The sequence below is a fragment of the Panulirus ornatus genome, chromosome 29, assembly GCF_036320965.1.
Source record: "Panulirus ornatus isolate Po-2019 chromosome 29, ASM3632096v1, whole genome shotgun sequence".
In the NCBI taxonomy this organism is placed as follows: Eukaryota; Metazoa; Arthropoda; class Malacostraca; order Decapoda; family Palinuridae; genus Panulirus; species Panulirus ornatus.
This window is the reverse complement of record NC_092252.1, coordinates 9,561,802-9,585,747: the sequence shown is the minus strand read 5'-3', so window position 1 is coordinate 9,585,747 and position 23,946 is coordinate 9,561,802. Positions and strand designations below refer to the sequence as shown.

At 43.6% G+C, this 23,946-nt stretch overlaps 1 long non-coding RNA gene across 1 annotated transcript; it reads right to left on the bottom strand.

The window, feature by feature from the left end:
- Positions 1-6,258: 6,258 nt before the first annotated feature.
- Positions 6,259-23,320, bottom strand: LOC139757935 (uncharacterized). The gene is made up of 3 exons (XR_011714744.1): positions 23,212-23,320; positions 22,593-22,699; positions 6,259-7,352 (listed from the first exon to the last, which is right to left on the bottom strand). It is a non-coding gene; the product is annotated as an uncharacterized lncRNA (long non-coding RNA).
- Between the last annotated feature and the right edge of the window lie 626 nt (positions 23,321-23,946).

Below are 23,946 nucleotides of genomic sequence, written 5' to 3'. Positions count from 1 at the left end.
TGCTCGGGTCTTATCGAAGCATACCTGTCATACCTCAGGTAAATATATCACGATTTTCTCCCCAGATATCATCAGAAAGTCTTCTGGTACTTTGTCGTCACCCCATCTGCCCTCAGCTTACAATCTAATACTTGACATCTTCGTCTGTAACTGGTTTGGTTATATCTTTAGATATCAGGCCACTTGTTAAGCTAAATATAGGCCATACTGCATGCGGAAGACGAGCCTCAGATTACAATTCAGTGTCCATTTCCTCTACGTCTGAACTGCTTATATCTTTAGAACCAAGACCGTAAGTTTGTCTTGATGCAGGTGATAACATATACTACAACAGGGAAATGATCATATTATTTGTTTACATTTTGTGAAACTGTAGCGATTCAAGGTATGAAGATATTTACACGATATACATATGTACTCATTTGTCTTTTATCTACTGTTTACAGTGATGCCATCTGGTGTTAGTGTTGCCACTGCCAATGTCACGTATATTTCCTCTACATTTTCAGTCACAGGCTATTTGTTGGTCGATAAACCGCTGGGCTGGCTCAATGCCCTACCCTGGATTCGAACTCTGACTAGTCAAAACTTGATTCATGGTCAGAAAGGGTAAACACAGCACCACGGAAGCTCACACACACACAGACATGAGATTCCGCCCAAGAGTGCAGAACTCCATTCCCGTACCATACAAACTGGGAGATAAACAAGTACATATTCAATTATTTGCTAATTCACTTATCTAAGATTATTCATCTATTTACTTACATATCTCTTTATTCATATGTTGTTTTGTTTAAGTCGTCTGTGGCCCTGAGTCTGTGTGTCAGAGGGCGATCATGGCGTCCCTAAGGCTAACTACTGCTTCCTGTGGGGTTGTTCCACCGCTGGGGCGTCCATTCCCTCCACCGTCAGGGCGACCAGGGCCACGTCAGCACGAGCGCCCACCCTGCTCACGCCCGATGTAATATGCTCAGTCTTGCACTCTTCATTGTATTTATCAACGTCATGAGAAACCCCGAGGCAAGTGTTGATAAACATTTACATTTCACAAAATAGCAAAATGCACGGGTGACTCCATCTCACGCGCGTGCCTGCACAGACACACACACACACACACACACACACACATACACACACACACACACACACACACACATATATATATATATATATATATATATATATATATATATATATATATATATATATATATATATATATATATATACGATGGTTTTCCCCCAACGAGTTTCAACATATTCATGCAAACAGTTCATTTCTCGCCCGGCTGCAGACACCAGTCTCCTTCAAGTCACATTCCTCCCTCACTTTCTCCGGTGTTCCTCTCATTCTTCGCCTGCAAGACATTCCCCTCACACCACACCTCTAGCTTCTTAGCCGTCGCTCCTGCCTCCTCCTTCCTCCACCTCGCAACCTCCACACCAGCTTGGTTGATCAGCCCTCAACTCACCGAGAGATGCCCCCGTGCAGGTGTTCTCTAACTGTGTTACTCTGGAGAGAGCACACACGGTGCACTTGATGCCACCACAGACCACCTCCTCCCCAACGTGGCACTCCATCTGGCACGGATGGGTCGTCTAGTCGTGATGAACTGATGACTGGCGAGGTCACAATTACCTAAAGCACGGAGTCATAGGCACGGGGTTCAGGCATCACCTGACCCACCTCCCACACCCGCATGCCGACACATACGTCACTGCTCTACTGTCCATACGTATGTGTACGGACCCTACCTGTAGTGTGTGTGTGGGTTGTGTATGGGTGGGTGGGTGTGTGTGTGTGTAATAACTATGTATACTATCTTTTTTTAACCTTTTTTTTTTAATGAAGACGCTGAATTCATTTATCGTATCTCGCGCCACCCATGTCCCCTCCTATCTGCCATATCTCGCGTCTCCCATGTCCCCTATCTACCATATCTCGCGCCACCCATGTCCTCTATCTACTGTATCTCGCGCCACCCATGTCCTCTATCTACTGTATCTCGCGCCACCCATGTCCTCTATCTATCAAATTTCGTGACATTTCTGTCCCACATTCATCACATTTTACGGCACTTCTAGGAGATGCCAATGGCACCCCTGGCTGGGAATCAGTGATCAACATTCTTATAGATTTCTACACATAAGTTCACCGAGGTTGTAAATACAGTTTGTGAGGCTGGAACTGTTGCAACCATCAAGGATCCTGGTAACCAAGGACCCGTCCTCCACCCCTCCCAACCACGTACCCTCACCCTGACCATTCCCCCAACCACGTACCCTCCCTCACCCTGACCAATCCCTATAACCACGTACCCTCACCCTGACCATCCCCCCAACCACGCATCTTCACCCTGACCATCCCCCCAACCACGTACCCTCCCTCACCCTGACCATTCCCTACAACCACGTACCCTCACCCTGACCATTCCCCTAACCACGTACCCTCACTCTGACCATCCCCCCAACCACGTACCCTCCTCACCCTGACCATTCCCCTACAACCACGTACCCTCACCCTGACCATCCCCCAACCACGTACCCTCACTCTGACCATCCCCCCCAACCACGTACCCTCCCTCACCCTGATCATTCCCCTAACCACGTACCCTCACCCAGACCATCCCCCAAACACGCATCTTCACCCTGACCATCCCCCCAACCACGTACCCTCCCTCACCCTGACCATTCCCTACAACCACGTACCCTCACCCTGACCATTCCCCCAACCACGAACCCTCACCCAGACCATCCCCCCAACCACGTACCCTCCCTCACCCTGACCATTCCCCTAACCACGTACCCTCACCCAGACCATCCCCCCAACCACGTACCCTCCCTCACCCTGACCATCCCCCAACCACGTACCCTCACCCTGACCATCACTCCAACCACGTACCCTCACCCTGACCATCCCCCCACAACCACGTACCCTTACCCTGACCATCCCCTACAACCACGTACCCTCACCCTGACTATCCCCCAACCACGTACCCTCCCTCACCCTGACCATCCCCTACAACCACGTACCCTCCCTCACCCTGACCATCCCCTACAACCACGTACCCTCACCCTGACCACCCCCACCAACTACGTACCCTCACCATCCCCACGGACTCTTCCTTGCCGTCACGACTTCAGACCCTAGCCATGGGCACGTCCTCCTCACTACGACCCTCCACCACGAAACCATCTTGCCCCCGGCTGCGTCCGTGAACATGTCCTGGCCGTCACGGACTCACACCCCGGCCGTGATGATCACGAACGCCTTTCTCCTCCCCCCAGCCATGGCCAGGGACATGTCCTCGTTAACATGACCCCCTCTGACCTGATCGTGACCGACTGACACGGTTGTCGTCTCCGTTGCCCGGGAGAGGCATGGAGAGGGAAGAAAACCTCACCCACCCACCCATCCCTTCCAACCTGACCTGGGATGGAAAGGATGGGACAGGGGGGGCTGCGAGGGTGGATGTGGGGTTAGTTTCACGGTGATATCCTGTCCTTTGAGTGGCTTCCCTGGCCTCCCTTACGGTCAAATTAACCCAGGGTGTCAGGTGGTCCGCCCACGTGCTCCCAAACCAACCACACAAAAATAATATATAAATAAGTCATCATATAATTAATACCAAATATATCCAGATTCCGAAAAATCTATGTTTTTCTTCCTTTCCTATACACATACAAAACCCATATATATATATATATATATATATATATATATATATATATATATATATTATATATATATATATATATGATCATGGGTGTTACACTGTGAGGATGTACCACTGTCAGTACAGGAGAGTAAAGCCTTGTCAAGGAACTTCTCACTTCAATGGAGTCCATCCTGTTCCTGCTACTGACTACAGCGCAGCCCTGTAGCTACAAGATATTCTGGTCTTTGACCTGACCTCTAGTGATCAGTTCAAAGGTCACGCCATCGTACCCGAGGGTCGTCGCACCGTCGTGCTCGAGGGAGTTAATCTCCCCCCCCATCACCTCCCCCTATTGTCGTCGAAAAGTAGTGTACTTACAAACGTCGTCACTTACAAACTGCAAGATAAAAGTATTTAAAAGTAGTTTACTTACAAAGCTCGTCACTTACAAACTACAAGATAAAAGTATTCAAAAGTAGTTTACTTACAAACGTCGTCACTTACAAACTGCAAGATAAAAGTATTCAAAAGTAGTTTACTTACAAACGTCGTCACTTACAAACTGCAAGATAAAAGTATATAAAAGTAGTTTACTTACAAACGTCGTCACTTACAAACTGCAAGATAAAAGTATATAAAAGTAGTTTACTTACAAACGTCGTCACTTACAAACTGCAAGATAAAAGTATTCAAAAGTAGTTTACTTACAAACGTCACTTTCAAACAGCAAAAGTATTAAAGTTGTTCAAAATAAAAATAAAAAATGTAGATTACGGACTTCCGTCACTGGACGTCGAAGCAACTGCATCATACAAAGAGAATGAGACAGTTCGGGATGTATAATAAGAGAGGGAGTTCCTCTATAGCCAACGCACCAATTTATAACATACAAGAACGAGTCACGTGATGGTCATCTCCTTTAATAAAGAACTCGTTATCTTAAACATACGAAGAATGAAAACTACGGATTTAATCCTCGATATCAGTCACTATATGAGGATGACAGAGATAAACATTTAGTAAATGGGTGAGAAAATGGTATATATATGGCACAGCAACGATGACATATTATCCGGACTGAGACGTGGTACGGTAGTTAGTCACGCTAGACACCAGAGGCGCTGTTGTCTGCAGCTCTCACTGGTTTGTTCCAGTCAAACTCACATTGGTGCACTATCCGTCTCTCCTCATACCAGTATCTTTCTATTTTCCTTCCTATCCTCATGTTATCTATTTCTTTTTCTAACTTTATAGTATCTTTCTATTTTCCTTCCTATCCTCATGTTATCTATTTCTTTTTCTAACTTTATAGTATCTTTCTATTTTCCTTCTTATCTTCATGTTATCTATTTCTTTTTCTAACTTTATAGTATCTTTCTATTTTCCTTCTTATCCTCATGTTATCTATTTCTTTTTCTAACTTTATAGTATCTTTCTATTTTCCTTCTTATTATCCTCATGCTATCTATTTCTTTTTCTAGCTCTAGAGTATCTTTCTATTTTGCTTTCTATCCTGATGTTATCTATTTCTTTTTCTATCTTCATCTATTTTTTTTGGAGATTCTAGTCTTCTGACTAACGTATAGAGAGATGACTTCAGCAAGTTTCTATCTCCTTCAGAGCCTTCATGATTGTCATGAGATTACGCTTTCCTTTATTTAGTTATTCATTTATCTGATCTGGAACACGTGCCATTATATTTCTATTTGTTCTTTTATGTATATCATCAGTATAGGTATTTCTGTTTAGCTCTTCCTATTTGTATATCTGCGAGGGAAGGTTAGGTTAAAAGTCTATTCATCATACCTTAGTGTTGCAACACCGTCGTGTTCAAGGGTCGTACCGTCGTGCTCAAGGATCGTAAAGAAGTGCTCAAGGGTCGTACCGTCGTGCTCAAGGGTCGTATCGAAGTGCTCAAAGACCGTGCCTTGTACACATACTCAGGTTTGTTCACTGAGAATTCTATCATAAATTCCCCATCTTCAATCACCCCTTTGACGTCATTTATCACTTTCTATGTTTATCCAAAACATTTACCATTATCATTACCACACAGAGTCGGCCTCCTCCGTCAGGTGTGAAGACAAACGAGATTGTTCACTACTAACACGGAAGCTGCAAGCTCATGTCACACTCAAGCTCTTGACGAGCAGAGCCTCGTATGTGGTGGAGCAAGTGCTGGGGTATGTGCTGGAGTATGTGGTGGAATAAGTGCTGGGGTATGTGGTGGAGTATGTGGTGGAGCAAGTGCTGGGGTATGTGGTGGAGTATGTGGTGGAGCAAGTGCTGGGGTATGTGGTGGAGTATGTGGTGGAGCAAGTGCTGGGGTATGTGCTGGAGTATGTGGTGGAGTATATCATGAAGGTCTGTGTGTGTGTGTGTGTATGTGTGTGTGTGGTAGGTGACCACACCGCAAGGAGTTTTGTTTGTTTGTCTGTCGGCAGAGCAGGTGTTTCTGTGTTTTGTAAGTCAGACTAAACAGACGGATAAACAATCTGATTCAACGATGTTTTTTTTTTTTTTTCGGAAAGGTCAACAAACTGTTGGAGAAGAGCCAGTTATATCCACTTATACTTACCTCTACCTCGTTATGCTCACTGAAATGGTCGATCGTATGGTCTGATACCATCTGCAACAGGGCAGGCAGATCTGCGCAGCACGCAGCCATCACTGTAGGCCATCATTTGGAGGGTTTATCTTCTCAGGAATCCAGCGTCCGAGTCCCGTCAATGCTTCATTAGTAAGGTTCACTGAGCAAGACTTTCAGGCCGAGTGAGTCGGTTCAGCCGCCGTGCCTCACTCAACACCGCCTCGGACATAGTCAGCTGCTGCAGCTTTGAGCCTTTCCTCTCGTCGTTCCGGGCATCTGATGTGGAACCCTATTTCCGCATTTCGCGAGGTTTATCACTCCAGACCAATAGCCCGGGTTGTTGGCATCACTTAGCGGATCGCTTGCTTCGCTGCTCCGAACATGAAGTTTCTCTGGTTCATAGCATCCGAGTTGAAATCCGATTTCCGTATTTTCGGAGCTTTGGTAACTACCGTCACCAAGTTCGTTTGCCTCACAGTTCCGAAATGAAGCTTCTCGTTTGGTTTACGGCATTAAGAGTGCAATCTCACTCCTCCACTTAATATAACTAGCTTTAGCAGCATTACTAGGCCGAGTGTCTGAATTCATCTCATTCGCATTTCCAAGGTGAACAGTCTTTATTCTTCTACGCTGCTTCGTTATACATCTCACTTCATATGATTCGTTTCTAATGAACTTCTCCAGTTGATGGTTCAGGCGTATGACGATTCGAAGACACCCAAATCGAACACGAGAATCCAAACCATGAAAGTATTTAGGCATAATTTTCCAGTCGAAAAAAGAATACATACCAACTTGCTCATCAAAGATGCAATCGACTTATAGCAGCAACGGTACTGAGAAACAGAAACATATCACAACAGACGAACAGATGTCAGCTACCGCAGGTGTAACAGACGTTGAAGAAGCACCTTAATGTGGTCTGGGAGTGGACAGACTTACGTGTTCGGCGATCAAGTTCATCGAAGAAGGTCATTGGGATTCAGTCATTGCCACCGAGGGAGGAATCCCGAACCGGAGGAATTCGCTGAGCGAGTGTTATCTCTTGTTATCTTCCTCCGTCGGATGCTGATGATCCAGATGATGCTGAGATGTTATCTCCTGCAAGAAGTAAAGGGAGGGATGAGATGAGATGAAAGAATGAGAGAAAGAGTATACCAAACTACCTACGAGTGCATATGACAAAGTGTTGCCATTGCGCGGAGAGAGAGAGAGAGAGAGAGAGAGAGAGAGAGAGAGAGAGAGAGAGAGAGAGAGAGAGAGAGAGAGAGAGAGAGAGCATTCTGAGCTACTTTCATCAAACTAACAAGGATCACCAATCAAACCAGTTTCTTCCAGTTCCAAGACAGTCAGCTACAACCAGTGACTCTGGAAGGTAAGCCCCCCACCCCACTGTATTTAACTTCAGCTATTACAAATAGGACTTCAGGAAACATCTCTCACATCGTACTGAAGCAAAAACAAAATAATAATCTGAAACCACAGTCATAAAACATCAGTATAAGATCTACGCTCTGTATCTCCTGTAGCATAACAACATTTCAAAATGCGTCTTAAAGAAATATTCAAATCGACTTCTGCATCAAGTGGGAGGGTTAAAAACTCTCATAAATTCAACATGTTTGACTGCCTCTGTGGGGAAGACAAATCACCCTACACTGAGACCGTTATCTGTGTTATCTTATGGACTCGTACAATAGGGTAGGAATCTCGTTAATATGGAGTAGTCGATCATATTCGGCATCTCGGTTATCTGAACATCATATACGCCGGAATCTCCCTCGTCTCCTCCTATGATCTCATTCCCATCAAGATATTGTACATTCCAACTCGACACAGGTCCTGCAGAGACTCGAATATCTATTCTGATATTCTTTATTCCTCTCATTCTTTCGTGATTTGATTTTCGTCTTTCATTTGTGCACGAAATTAAGTAATTAAGTAAAATTTGTGCCGTTGGGAAGTCGTGGTTTTACGACATGTCTCTTAAGCATGGCATGTAGAAGAGGAGGAGGAGGACAGGTTCCTCCCACACACACACACACACACACACACACACACACACACACACACACAAGAAGGCGGTGGTTGTGAGAGGGACAAGTGGTGCAGGTGTAACAGACGAGATAACCCTTATCTTGAGTCATCTGGGATGTCATCACCACCTGCCTGCCTCCACCTGGTCCACACCTGCCACCACCTGCTTACCTCCAACCTGGTCAAACACATGTCACCACCTGCCTGCCTCCACCTGGTCCACACCTGCCACCACCTGCTTACCTCCAACCTGGTCAAACACCTGTCACGACCTGTCTGCCTCCAGCCTAGTCCACACCTGCCACCACGTGTCTACCTTGCCTATATCGTCTTCCCTCCTCGTTCATACCTGTCATCACCACGTGCCACATGGGTTCTCTGCATCTCCTCTGTGTTGCGGTCAACGCGCATCCATAACTCTTTTCCCCTGGGTCTCCTGTGAGATAGATTTTGGCGGGAGTTCCTCGTTACTCCACAGTGACACCTCAGTCGTGGCCGTGCGGACGGTGCCTCACCCCTGGTGTGTACCACCACTGGCACACAGGTCCAGTGTTAGCGTCCCACTGCATCAGGTGTGTGTGTGTGTGTGTGTGTGTGTGTGTGTGCGTGTGTGTGTGTGTGTGTAACCGTGCGCGCTACTGTTCTTTGTAACTTCTTTATAAAAAATAAACTTTAAAATGATGTTAAAAAATACTTTGTGTTTGCTTTTATATATTTACTTTCTAGATGTATACAGACGAAAACATACGAGGAATGAGAAGGCTAACTTCTCATAACACTCATCCGTGACGACCAGTAATGACCATCTCTGCTCCTTGTTACAACTTCATCCTCGTCACCTCTCTCTCTCTCTCTCTCTCTCTCTCTCTCTCTCTCTCTCTCTCTCTCTCTCTCTCTCTCTTCTACGACCCTCTCATTCTCCCTACCGCCCCCCCCTCCCCCTTCCCCCCATTCCTCACCAATACCACCCTTACGACCCTTAGTTCTTCACGACCACCATTACCCTCACACCTCACAACACTCACCCTTAACGACCAACCTTACCAACGCACGAACTCAAATATTTCCCTCCTCTCCCGCCTCATCACCCAGCACCACCCCTCATACTTCCCTCATTGTCCGATTCCTCCTTCTCCTCCCTTCCTCCCCCTTCCCTTCCCCCCCACACACATCCCGCTTGTCATCATCCCCTTGACCTTGCCCCATCCTTCCCCCTCCCCCCCCTACCCCCACCCTGGCGGAAGATAAGGTCAGGTCACATGTTTACACAGGAGCAAGTGCCTCTGATACGACTAATGGAGACCGCTGATATACGGCAGCTAGTGTCCTTAACCCGAGCACACACACAGACACACACACACACACACACACACGTCATAAGCCGCCTCTGTTAACGATGACACACGTCACAAACTGTTTATATAAGCGGTATGAAAAGCCTTAAAGTAAAGCGGGGTCTCGAAATGGCACACACGTTCCACTTGGAAAAATGTTCACAAACTGACCAGCCACTGTCAAAGAGCACAGCGCCTTCCCACTGATTAGCGTGGCGAACGTATTAATCAATATCACGAAAATTCACGAAACCTCATCGATTAATGTGACGAGCCCGTGACGACACTCTCTACTGATTAATGTCACGAACCACGTCTCTACTTATTGATTAATGTCACGAATCTGTCACGAAATGTCACTGGTTGATTTCACGAACCACGACCCCTCCTACGAATCAATGTCACGAAAACGTCACGAAACCTCATTCATTTACGTCACGAACCACGACCTTCCTCCCTCATCAATGTCACGACCACGACCCACCTCACCGATTAATGTCACGAATCACGACTCTCCTCACTCATCAATGTCACGAATCACGACTCTCCTCACTCATCAATGTCACGAATCACTACCTTCCTCACTGGTTAACGTCACGAACCACTGGACAACGTCACGAACCACTGGACAGAGTATCTTTGATTTACAAGATATCTAATAAAATGTCCCCCATCTTAATCGTAACTACAACAGCTACTTGGATATCATCACAATTATTCCCGAGGTGACACTGTTATAGAGATCACCGGAAGGAGTTGTGTGGCTGTAAGGTTCGTCCACGTCAAGTTATATCGTCACCTTAACTACATGTCTCTCGTTATGCTGAAGAGCACCACCACCACCACTACCAGCTTCTCACTGAGGACCCAGAGCCTTTCCAGGGGGAACCCCATGAGCTCAAGTAACGATCCTGGAAAGTACGAAAGCAGGTACTAATAGCTAGGAGGTGTGTGTGTCATCAGGGTCATTCTTCTGCCTGTGGTCTGACATGCCCTGGCTAGCGTGTGACCCAGTTAGGCCCCAGGTCAGGGGATAAAGTACACCACATTTACCCTCCAGGTCAGTGACGTGTCCCCACAGGTCAGTGATGTGTCCTATGTCAGTGACGTAGCCTCAGGTCAGTGACATGTACCCCACAGGTTAGTGGAATCCACCCCACAGGTCAGTGGGAGGTACAAAATCCCAAAATTTATCTATATATTCTGACGTATGGATTCTGGGTTAACGACCTTTAACTGTCAATTGCCATTAAATCGAGCATGTATAACCCCGCATATATCTCCAGTACAGAGAACTGTCAGTTTTAAAGAGCTATGCTGCTACGGGAGGAGCAGGTATGAATACAGTCCAATCAGATCCTTGAAGGTGTAAACTCTTAGGGAAGGTCATAAGTATTGGGCTGTCGACAGACGTGCCCTAACCCCCGGCGGTACACACTTCGACGCCCTGCTGTGTTACTGGCGACCTCTGATCTCCCCCTCCACACAGCCGTTTAAGACTGCACTCTATCACTCGAGAGTAACAAGGGCGAACGAGGGTGTAAACAAATTTGGACGTCGAAGGGATGTCAGAGACCCAGAGGGATCTTGTTCAGAATATAAATCATCTTGAAGCGCTCGTTATAAACTGCTACGTAGCGATGTGTTTTGGATCACAAACTGCCTGGTTCTGACGTATACGAGCGCCCTTCTCGGTGAAGACACCCTTACTCCGTGCTGAATTTACCTAACGGTTTCCAAGTGATGGTTTCACTTACGCAACCTGGCGACCCTGACCAGCAGGCAGAGTGGAGGAAGTGTCATGAAGCGAGGGGCTTCACCGGAGAACAAGCTGAGCCAAAACCTGGAGCTTGCAACAGGTCAACTTTTCCAACATCTCAGAACATTTTGACGTTCCTCTTCTTCTCTTCTCCTCGTCTTTATCCGATATTTTCCTTTACTCATTTTCGAGTTTCGTCTATGTTATGCCTTCGAGTATGGGTTCAGGCTTCGAATTGGGGAGTTCTTCAGTCTGTGACGGTAGCCTCTGAGATAGAGACTAACACCGTGAACCAATAGTGAGAGATGACTCAAATATTGGGTTTAGTGCCTCTCGCCCTTGCGTCAAAGATGAGGAGGGTGAGGGAGAAGGATCGAGCCGGCCTGGACGTTGTCAGGGTTCGGTTGCAACACTTGCAGGGTCGTGGTGCGTGAGGGGTGTTGCATCAGTCGTGTCCCGCTGGTTGGAAGCAGGAGATATGGAATCATTCGGAAGTGACTAATAAGGTTTTGCTGTGAATGAAATCGTGAATCATAAGTGACATTATCCTAGACTTACAGTTTTCTTGTTCTAATTTTCATACCAGACATCCTTGAAATACTGAAAAGAACACACCTCATTTAGATATCGAACTCAAGAAAACTTGTTTGGTGGAGAACCTGACAACTATTGGTCGGATAAATAGCTGTTAAAAAAGGTCTTTCATGTCCTTAGCTTCGATTTATCTCTTTTTTTTCTGCTTCAAAAGATTTTCGAAACATTTTTCAAACACAAAGATTCAGAACCAAGAAAATACGTCGGGTTCCTCTCTCCACTTCACACAGCCGCAACCGTATAACCCTATAACAAATATATATATATATATATATATATATATATATATATATATATATATATATATATATATATATATATATATATATATAATCATAAGAAGGCAATTCTTCTACTTCACATTATGACAAGTTGTCAGCAATACTTTTCATATACTGTAAACTACTTCAGGAGTAAGACAGACGCTACTATACTCCCCAACACCTGCTGTTAGGCTCTTATCCTTATCAGCTGTGAGAGCGATAACATGGAGGAAGTCCGCCCAACATCTGCTGTACTCCCACCCTTAAACGACCACCGGAAGATAACCCCAGGGCAGGCAGTCACACACGGCCCGGGTTATGCTTCGATGTGAGCTTACGAAGGAGGGAGGGGTGGAGGTGTACCTTTGTGACTGGTGCAACCCCTGCTGAGAATTCAGATCTGGTCATCTTGATGTAAACTCTTTACTGTATATGATAACGTCTTGATGTAAACTCTTAACTGTATATGATAACGTCTTGATGTAAACTCTTAACTGTATGATAACATCTTGATGTAAACTCTTAACTGTATGATAACATCTTGATGTAAATTCTTAACTGTATAATAATACCTGCTGACTATTGACCATATACTCGTTATCAACTAATAAGAGCTTATGTGACTTTATTAGCTTCATCAATCAATGAACTCTGTTCACTTCCGTAGCCTGAACAATACACTATTGTGAAAGGTGAAACTCCAGCAGTGAAATTCACTGCTGAAGACTTATGGGCGAAACTCCACACACACACACACACACACACACACACACACACACACACACACACACACACACACACACACTGGCAGGAAACCCAACATCAGTTTGATCTATCCATTAGTCTGAGCCCACCTGCAGGCTGGGCCAGGATTTACCTTTCATCACACTGGGAATGGGAAGTGTCCAATGGTAATAGAGAGAGAGAGAGAGAGAGAGAGAGAGAGAGAGAGAGAGAGAGAGAGAGAGAGAGAGAGAGAGAGAGAGAGAGAGAGAGAGAGAGGACCGAGGCAGAGATCAAGATATTCACGTACATACAGAGAAACAGAGACGGAGTTACACTATGGCAAGAAGTATATTGCCTGTTGGACAGGCTTCACAGCAGAAGCCCTGACCAGAGTGGACACTCGCGGAAGGTTTCTCTGTCTCGTGAAGTTTCATGTGCTCCACTAAACTGCTACTACAGAGGAAGGTCTTTTGGCACTGTGAGCATTCATAGATACACAGACCACACAGACCCAGGTGGGCCTGGCTTTAAATGTGAAGGGGAAAAGAGACATAAGGAAACAAGAAACAGACAGAGAGAAAGCGACAGACAAAATCTGAGTACAGAATCAGAGACAGATATAACACGAGAGACAGAGAATATCAAACCGCTCACCACACCGACCCGTCTACGAGCAACAGACAGAAGGAAGCCCGTCTAATTGAGAAGCCAGCGCGAGAGCTCCGGTAAACTGGACGGGAACTTATATCAAAAGCATTAATTATCTAGATTAATTACAGGGCATAATGTCCCGACGGTAAAGCTGGCCGTATTAACTTCGACCCGGGATTAACGTGCCCTGGGTATATTGCAGAATACTTATGAGTTTTGTTATAGTTACCGCCTCACTAACTTCAATAAATGGCTCAAATATCGCGAAATCTTTCTGAGTAAATGGCTCAGATATTGCTAGATCTTCCTCAAAGTAAATGGCTTTCTAAGCACTTGGTTTCCTTTTCAGTAAATGGCACGGTAACCGCTCCATCTTCCCTCTCAGTAAATGGCTCAGTAATAGCTTGGTTTTCCCCTCTCCATAAATGGCTCAGTCACTGCTTGATTTTCCATCTCAGTAAAAGGCTCAGCAACTGCTTGGTAACTACTTGGTCTCCTCACTCAATGAATGGCTCTCTGTCTTCATGATCTTAGTTCCCTGACACGTTATCGCTTCAGCATGATTCACCATCACTGGGAATGGCTTTGGGAAAGCGTGGTTTTCGAACGCTTGTAAGGACCAACACACACACACACATCCGTGTTAGCACAGATCATTGTTCTTATCTCTTATCATTGTGGAAAGTATCAGTCCAACTTAAGGTTTTCATTGTATTAACTGCATTATGTTATTTTCTAATCATAATGCTATTTTCTAAGGCATTATCATTTAGAAAAATACTACTAAGGCGATATTATTTAGGACATTTTTTTTTCGCTGTGATTTTCTTTCCATCATTACGTGTGTCATATATCCTCCTCCTGTATTATCAAAACACAATTTTCCTACCATGACAGGCGTATTTCACAAACAGGAACTTCACCTTGTATCAGAGCAGATTTTTTTCCCCTTTCTCTCTTCTAACACTTAATAAGGTGGTGGAATTATATTAAAAGCCACGTACAAGACGTGCCTTCCAAACTCTGATCGCAGCCTAGTACTTCAAGTCAACCCTTGGCCAGACTCAAGCCTGGCCATTAGAACCATCCCAGTCTCCCTGATCACTCCACACACTGGTGTTATGTCTGGTCCTCCAAACCAGTTGAACCAAAATCTTTTTAGTCTCTCCGACTAGGCCAGGCGAAGGACAGACCCCCCTCTAACTCAGTCAGTCAGACCCAGTCAGTCTCTGCGAGTACCCGTGATACGTGTAATCCAAATTTCCCTCCAAACCAGCGAAGTCTGAAATCCAAGCCTCTCACTGAGGCAGGTCCAGTCTGAGAACCTGGCCCATTCTCAAGGTAGACTTCAAGGCTGAGTGGGTGCGAGTCGATATTTTGTTTGTTTAGTTCTTTGTTCTTGCCTTCCCCGCCGCCCAAACAAGTGCATTGTGAGCGGCCATCAGTGCATGGCCTCACTTTCATGACTGCATGAGGAGGTAGGTGGTGGCTGACGGAGAGCACTGTGGTTTTATTAGTGAAAGGAAAGCAGAGGGTGTGGAGGAAGGCAGGCGTCCGCTGCGAGAGCGGGGTTAGCAGCCTTTACCAGCATTTGGTGTCCAAGGAACGTGTGGCTAATGATGGTGGTGGTGGTGGTGATGGCGAGGCGCAGGACCCTCGGCTTTTAAATGATCCTTGGCGACCACACCACAGTGGTTTACCCCACCACACCATCGCAATACCAAACCACAACCCACAGCAGTACATCGCCACCACACCACACCACACCAGCAGCAGGTATGACAGGCAGCGTCCGGGAGCAAGGCAACAACAGAGCATACCAGGGTGGTTGGTGGCCTCCAGAGCAAGACGAGCCCTACCGTGGAGCCAGTCAGGCGTGGCCGGGCCTGAAGTGCTCGGGTCAAGGCATCTCCCCTTGCGGGAGCCACGCAGGGAGGTGTGCCCTCTGGAATGGTGGGGCAGACAGGCAGGTAGGCAGGCAGGATGCACTGCTGGCGGGCTTCTGTGCCGTAGACAATGTGGTTCCCTGAGCCACGCTTCTGCCTCAGTCGTTACGCCCTCTTGCACGACGACGGTACGACCCTCCGAGCACGACGGTACGACCCTTAGGTATGATGGCTTGGCCTACGACCTGACTTTTAATTGTCACATCAAACGCTAGGCCATCAAATCCAAGTGTCGCACCCTTATACTCAAGAGGTTTATTACGACCTCTTTTATTTCCAATACGAGAACTACTTCCTCACCATCGCAGCGTTGCACCTAACGCTCACTACACAGCTCGAAACAGTTCCAGATCGACTAACATGATATACACTGTACGGCAGCAAACACTCAGATCATATATAATCCTCCAATCATCCTGGAACTCCAGTAGAAACGGTAGTCAGGAATATTCAACGCTGTACTCTGTTCACTCTCGCCTTATCGTTACGCGGTGCAGGGGGTATATCAGAACCCTCGTAAAACCTAATCATATAACAGCTTAGCCGGTATTCCTTTATCCTGTCCTCGAATTCGGCTAAAAAGATGACGACTCGGTATGCACAGCGTTACCGTAGAGACGATCCTTCCTCATGCTGCTACGGGTCCGGTTGGCAAGCTGTCAGCCGAGTCGTTTTCAACAACAGGTATAAAATATTTCCTTCATTAAAATGCAAATTCGGCTTACTAGGTATGGATGAAGCTTTGGTTATAAACCACACAAGATGCTGATAAAGCTCTTGATCTTCGTTTATCTCGAAATCTAACCGATTCTAATATATATATATATATATATATATATATATATATATATATATATATATATATATATATATATATTCAAGGTGAAATGATATAGTAAAACTCTTGAGAAAGGGAAAGTAAGAGCGTAGCCTCTGTCACCGTCTTAATGAAAGCTTAACAATGGAAACTTTTTCGACTTTGAAGCAAAAAAATACGGAAGGAAAAACTCATAAATGACGCTCATTAAGAACAAGTTTGGCAAGACGACTGCCAACCCACCTCCATAAAAAACTGAACGAAGAAATGAATGAACATCGCTGTGGTTGGGTCTGGTGATGCTGCTGCTGGCAAGAGTTCAATTTACAAGTCCAGATAATAGTAATAATAATAATAATAATAATAATAATAATAATAATAATAATAACAACAATAACAATAATAATAATAATAATGATAATAATAATAATAATAATAATAATAATAATAATAATAATAATAATAATATTGCTCATTGTACAAATAAATTCATAATCATAACAGAGTTGATGATTATGATAATATCACTAATAACACAGTTATTTGATAGTGTTACTGCAAACACGATCATAATTTTGCACACAAATATCTGGGAAAGAACATATTCGAGTTAACCGATACCCCCTAACGGACACATTATTCCCCACAGTATATATATATATATATCATATATATATATATATATATATATATATATATATATATATATATATATTTTTTTTTTTTTTTTTCATACTATTCGCTATTTCCCGCGATAGCGAGGTAGCGTTAAGAACAGAGAACTGGGCCTTTGAGGGAATATGCACACCTGGCCCTCATCTCTGTTCCTTCTTTTGGAAAATCAAAAAAAAAAAAAAAAAAAAAAAAAAAAAACGAGAGGGGAGGATTTCCAGCTCCCCGCTCCCTTCCCTTTTAGTCGCCTTCTACGACACGCAGGGAATACGTGGGAAGTATGAAGCCATCGGAGTAAACCATGGAAAGGTCTGTGGGGCCTGGTTGTGGGTAGGGGGTTGTGGTTTCGGTGCATTACACATGACAGCTGGAGAGTGATTGTAAGCGAAGGAGGTCTTGTGGAAATATCAACATTCCTCGCGCTACATCCTAATGACTCCGCTTGTGATAACACACGCGCAGGTTCCTGACGACCTTGTTTAGTAAGGTGGTTACCCGAGTGACGTTGCATGATGTAGAAGCCACTGCCTTTCGATGCTACGGCCTTGAGATACGATGGTGTAGCCTCGCATCGCGATGTTCCTGTCTTGCGACAACGATGTTTGTGCTGCCCTTACGACATGACAAGATAGTGCAGTCTTACGACAAGATATAATGCGGTCTTACAAGATTCTGTCATCTTACCATTAGATATTAAGAAAATAACAATAAAGGTCAAAATTCTGTGTAAAACATTTGTTCATCATTGTCCTACTGTGGATTGTTTACCGAGAGCAGATGGGCTCGAAGCACTCGCTGTGTGCCTGCTTCGTCTGTGTTTCGCGTGCTTGCGTAAAGCACAGAATCATTTCTTCCCCTGATCTTTTCCCGTGTCTTTCTCTAAGTGAGGCAGAGAAATTCCTTTTTTTTTTCTTTTCAATGTCAACATCAGCCGTGAGATATATGTCTATAACATAAACGATACGGTACAAGAACTACGTCAACGACACGGTACACGGACTACGTCAACGGCACGGTACACGGACTACGTCAACGGTACGGTACACGGACTACGTCAACGGCACGGTACACGGACTACGTCAACGGTACGACGTAAGGCCTATATCAAACCTACAGTAATCAAGGCCTACATCAACGGTACGAGACACGGCCTCCATCAACGAGAAGCAATAAGACCTACATGTGTCGTACGATATAAAGCCTTCATCAACGTTCCAGCCACAAGAACTACATCACTGTTGTCAATGGTACAGCACAAGGCCTCTACAGCGTTTAACGCCTGTGTGACAACGTAATGCCTACATCTACGACACTTCAGAAAAGGAAGCCATTTCGTTCACAATGGTAAATATAATCAATAAGCATTGTATTTCTAAGTGTGTGTCAGTCATTTTAGTTTCTAATATATTTTTAGCATGTCTTTTAACAGTGGTCATATTCCAATACGATATTTTCTTTACGTACTAGGTATATCATCTCTACATAAATAAATTGCAGTTATAAACAAGAGTGAAAATCAAACCCAACCGCATCAACAGGAGATATAAGAGAAAACAGAAGAATGCAACTGTAAAAACCCAACAGTAAATTAAATACACCTTTAATTCTATTCTATTTTTGTCTCTCAGGTTTTAGTGATAAAATACCCTCTAGGTTCACACCCGGTCATGCGAGAACCATCTTAGGATGGAGTACGGCCCCGTTACAAGGTGGAAGAACAAAAGAGCGTCATGAATACAATCACCGCACCCGTGTTCGGGCGGCCATGTTGTCTCGGACGCGTTCCAGTGTTGGCCCGCAACCGTCATTCCCCCCCCCCCCCCCCCAAAAAAAAAAATCCCTCGTCTTCCCCAACTGCCAACCCAGAGCTAATTAACTGCCGTGTATTTCCATGAAATATTTACCTGGCAATTCTTACGAGTTTTTGACTCGGCATACACTTCACGTCGTTAAAAAGTTGTAGATGCTGAGTTCATATTGGCAAAAGGATAGAGAACGAATGGAAAACAGCAATAGCCTTCTTTATAGACTTAAAGGTTTAGAAAACACGCATAGATAGATAGATAGACATCAAATAGACAGCTAGCTACATAGATTGACCAATAAATTTATGCAAACACAAATATGACAACTTTCAGTGCTTCTCGTTGGCGAGTTATTTAGGTTTTAGGTCTATCAACTTTCAAGGTCGGTTAGAACGTTAACACAAAGTTGCATCACCACCACTCGAAAAAAAAAAATAATAACGCCTTCTGGCGTTCAAAATACTTCTAAAACTACATACACTCTCATTATGCATATCTTGTTGGTGCCTATTACCTGACAGGGTCATTATAGCCGTCAACGTGAACATATAATCACCAACCGAAAAAAAAATCATAACATTTTCAGGTGCTGAAGATAATCCTAAGGCTCCACATCATATATCTGTGTAAAGGGCCCATTTTTATCAGTGTATGATAACTTTCCGGGATATATTTTGAGTAAATCTGGGTTAAAGTTAAACAAGCGACATTTAAAGAAATAAAATAATCGGGCTACGGTGAACTGCATTCCCTTTTTATATCATCTTGTAATTAAAAACTAAATATATGTGAGAGTTGGCAAGCCACATCATTTCTGGCAGGAAGAAGGCTGACGGGATCTCTGACCCAAGATAAATCTTGAGTAAATTGCTAAAAACATAAAAAAAAAATATATATATAATAATTATAATAATAAGTGCGATGAAAGTTGAGGCTTTATCTCCCTAATTGTTAGAGCAATAAAGCAAAGTCAGCACAAATAATATAATTATTGCAGGTGTTGGGAGTCAATATATATATATATATATATATATATATATATATATATATATATATATATATATATATATATATATATTCCTATGAGTCCACGGGGAAAATGAAACACGATAATTTCCCAAGTGCACTTTCGTGCAATAATCACATCATCAGGGGAGACTACAAGAGAGAAATATGTCAGTTGATATACATCGAAGAGACGAAGCTAGGACGTCATTTGGTAAACATGAGATTGTCCAAGACATTGTCTTGGACAATCGCACGTTCTCTCTTGTGTTTCCCCTGATGATGTGATTATTACACGAAAGTGCACTTGGGAACTTATCGTGTTTCATTTTCCCCGTGGACTCATAGGAATATCTTGATCACTCGCAAAATTGTGATCTTTTCCTATACATATATATATATATATATATATATATATATATATATATATATATATATATATATATATACACACACACACACTGGTGCTCTAAACCGATTAAAATGACGTTCCATGCCATGGAGGCCGCACCATATTTTTAAAACCACTCATATCAAACCTGTAAACCCACCAGCAACGTACGTATAAGTAGCTCAACCGCCATCACATCTGTAGCTTCCATGCCTACCACACCTGTAGCCCCACATCTGCCACACCTGTAAACCCCATGCGCAACAGCTGCAGCTCTTCTTCACCCACTATTTATAAACACCTCGTTTTTCCTCATCTTTGCCAGTATTATCTTTGTTACGGGCTATTGAGTATTAGACTGGCAATTAAACCTGAGTCAGCATCAACAAGAAATACGTACAGTAATGGATTTCTTAAGCTAAAGGGTGCTGGAGATATGATAAGTTCTTAAATTACCGGAAGCGTCTGTGGAGAAGAATGGATATGATAATATGGCTAATTTTCTTTTTCTTTTTGTAACAACTACTCGGTGATTACACCAGCACGTTAGTTGATAAGGAATCACTTCTAGTTACAGCTTAACGAAAAAATTTAAAAATATTACTGATTCCCTAGTAACAAAAAACAAAAAACATAAACAAAATCTAGCCACTTTATGTAACGAAACAAAGCCTAACATGACAACAACAGCGTTCAGCTTTCACTCGACTATTTTTTTTTTTTTTTTTTTGAGCAAAGCGCATTACGCTTGATGTAACAGTGAGATTATAATGGGTTAAGCTCTCGATAATTTGAGGATTGTACTTAAGCCACGGTTAAGCTACTCGCAAATACCCTGTTCCTGGCTTATTCCTCACATGCACACCTATAGTCTAGTGTGTTTCAAATTAATAAATGAAACCTGACATCAGTCTGAACAATCGAAAACCAATTCAAATATGTATGTAGTAACTCCATACACAATAGGTAGCTCACTGTTGTTCGATGTAAGTGTATGATCAACCATAAATGAAAAAAAAAGTAATTCTAATCAAATGTGACAGATAAGAATATATAATACCAGTAGAAAATCTAAATATATGAATGTATATAATGTTTAATCTTGATGTCGTAATACCATAGATGCTTAAGGAACGAAAGTTGCTCGATTGTTATGCGCAGCAGCTTCTGCGCAGCTCACACTTCCCGCCTAAACATCGATTGACAAAAAGCCATCTTGAACGAAAGGTTTTATTAGATAGTGAATACTGCCAGTGCTCCGTAAATAACCATGTGGAAGATGATTAACGCATTTACTTTAAACTCTAAAATAAATGTTTAAATAACAAATGGGACCGAAACGTTTCCCAGTTGTTTACAAGTGAGGGATTCAAAAGCGACATAAACTGGCTTTTCAGGTTGTCTTAGATGAAAGAATTCAAAAATAAAACAATTTTGGACGAACTTGTGTAAATATATATCATCTTTTTTGAGGGGTGGGGGGAGGGAATTTCTGTTACTTGGTTGACAGAATTTTTCACTTTCACATATTGTCAGCGAATATTCTTTAACAAAAATATAATTCAGTGATTATGGAACATCGACATATGAGTGGTTTACTAAACTGTACGAAAACTGGTTGTATACAGAAAAGAAAAAAAAAAAAAAAAGGTGGAATGCTCTTGGCTATGCCATGGACATGGCCAATATAACCGTCCGATGTTTTACCCCCACTTGCCTGTATCTGGCCAGTGTCCCCTGCCTGCACGACCTACAACAACAGCAACACTCTATCACAGGGAGGAATGTGGACGACCTTCATCACCAGTAAGTACTTTTGAGTTTGCATCTTTCATATATATTTTTTTAATTCCTTTTCTCATTAACGGAACTAAGCAACAAGGAATAGTGTGGTTAATGCAACAAATAGGAATTGTGCGATGAGTCATGCAAGTAGGCAAATGTTAGATATGACGCAAGGTGGGGAGGGGATGTAGATTAGAGGGTGGTGGTTCTTCTGGGAATAGAATACACACGGTAGCGGCGGAGAAGGGTTGGGGTGTAGTGAGGGAGGGTGGAGGATGAACTGAGTGGTCAGCCAGGCGTCACGGCAACACTGACCGACCACCCACACAACTAATGGTCATCAAAAGAGCTCCTGTGTAGCTTCCTCTCGCCCCAGAGACCCATACAAAACTAATAACTCATCACCCTAACCGGTTACCTGTACTTATCACCTCTAGAGACAGCTGGCTTGTACTCAACAACCTGTATCCATCACTCTAACCGGCGGCTGGGTTATATTCACTCTAACCATGGACGATTAAACTATAATCGAGCAAGACAGGTGGCCTATACTCACCCTTGACTTGACTTGATCCATTCTTATTCTAGAAGGTTGAACTGTTCCCAACTTTCTTCATCCCGTGGCCCACTTATGTTTTCGTAAACAGCCGCGTACCACAATGCCTATGGGTAAGTATACGAGGGTGAAGTTGATCCACATATCAAGAGAACAATTTAGCATCTCTATGTATTGTAATACCAGGCTACATAAAAGAACAATAGCAAACAATGAAGCACTATGCATATGAACTTCCATCACCTTAGTAACTGAAAAAAAAAGTCCGAGAAATATGGAAAACACTTACAGCAAAGGCGCCATAACTGAAAATTCAAGACAGGCATGTGAAATGTAAGCTTTATTTGTTGCAATGTGCTTATCCTGTTGGCTATGAATTATGAAAAATTCATGTAAAGTGTAAGCAATTCAATCCTTCAACAAATGTGAGCTAGTTAAGTGAGCGTCCACTGTACTTTTGGAAGTGACAGAAAATAATAAATCATGGCAAACACACAAATGCAAGTTACGGCCATGTTATTTAGTATAAAAGCTGTTAAGAAAGCTTAATACCACTACGCTCAACCTCAGTTAACAAACCTACACAGTCAACTATACAGTTAGCCAATTCATAACTTACGGACAATGAGGATAACCATAAATTGGTAGACAATAAGAAAGTAATGACTCCCGCCTTTCAGGATCAGCTGGCCCGCGTGTTTGTGTATAGTTGCCGCACTCGCCACCAGAGGGACACCGGGGCACTTGGCGCACGATTCAAAGACTTTTGATCGGGGTAAATCTTTTTCGCTGTTGCCATCGCTCGATAAGTGATTACCTGGTTTTTGTTTACCGCGTACCACTGACAAAGCCCATATGTACTACCAGTGGTACATGTACTGCACATTGGGAACCTCTGCCTTGGTATAGCTATATACCCTGTACGATTGACCAGTACTTGCCCTCGACGCCTGACCTGAACAGCCCCTAGACGGTTAACCTATACTCACCCTAGAGAACTGACTGTCGCTCTAAAAGTTGACCTGTACTTGCTCTAGACCTGTATTTACCCACTAATCCTAAAACAATAACCTGTACCCTTACCCTTTGTAACTCAACCTGTTTTTTCAATACCTGAACCTGTATCTCACTCTCTGACTTGCGCTCAGCACTTGACTCGCGCTCAACCCTCGGATTGTATGACAAACCTCGATCTGTACTTCATAATCGACATGTCCCCCAATCTTCGACCTGCATCTAAACACAACCCACACCAAACCCCTCGACCTGCACTTCAATCTTACTTTATCTCTCACTCTGTACCTAGACGTTTGATCAGTACGTCTAATTTCAACTTGGACACGTGCATCAACCT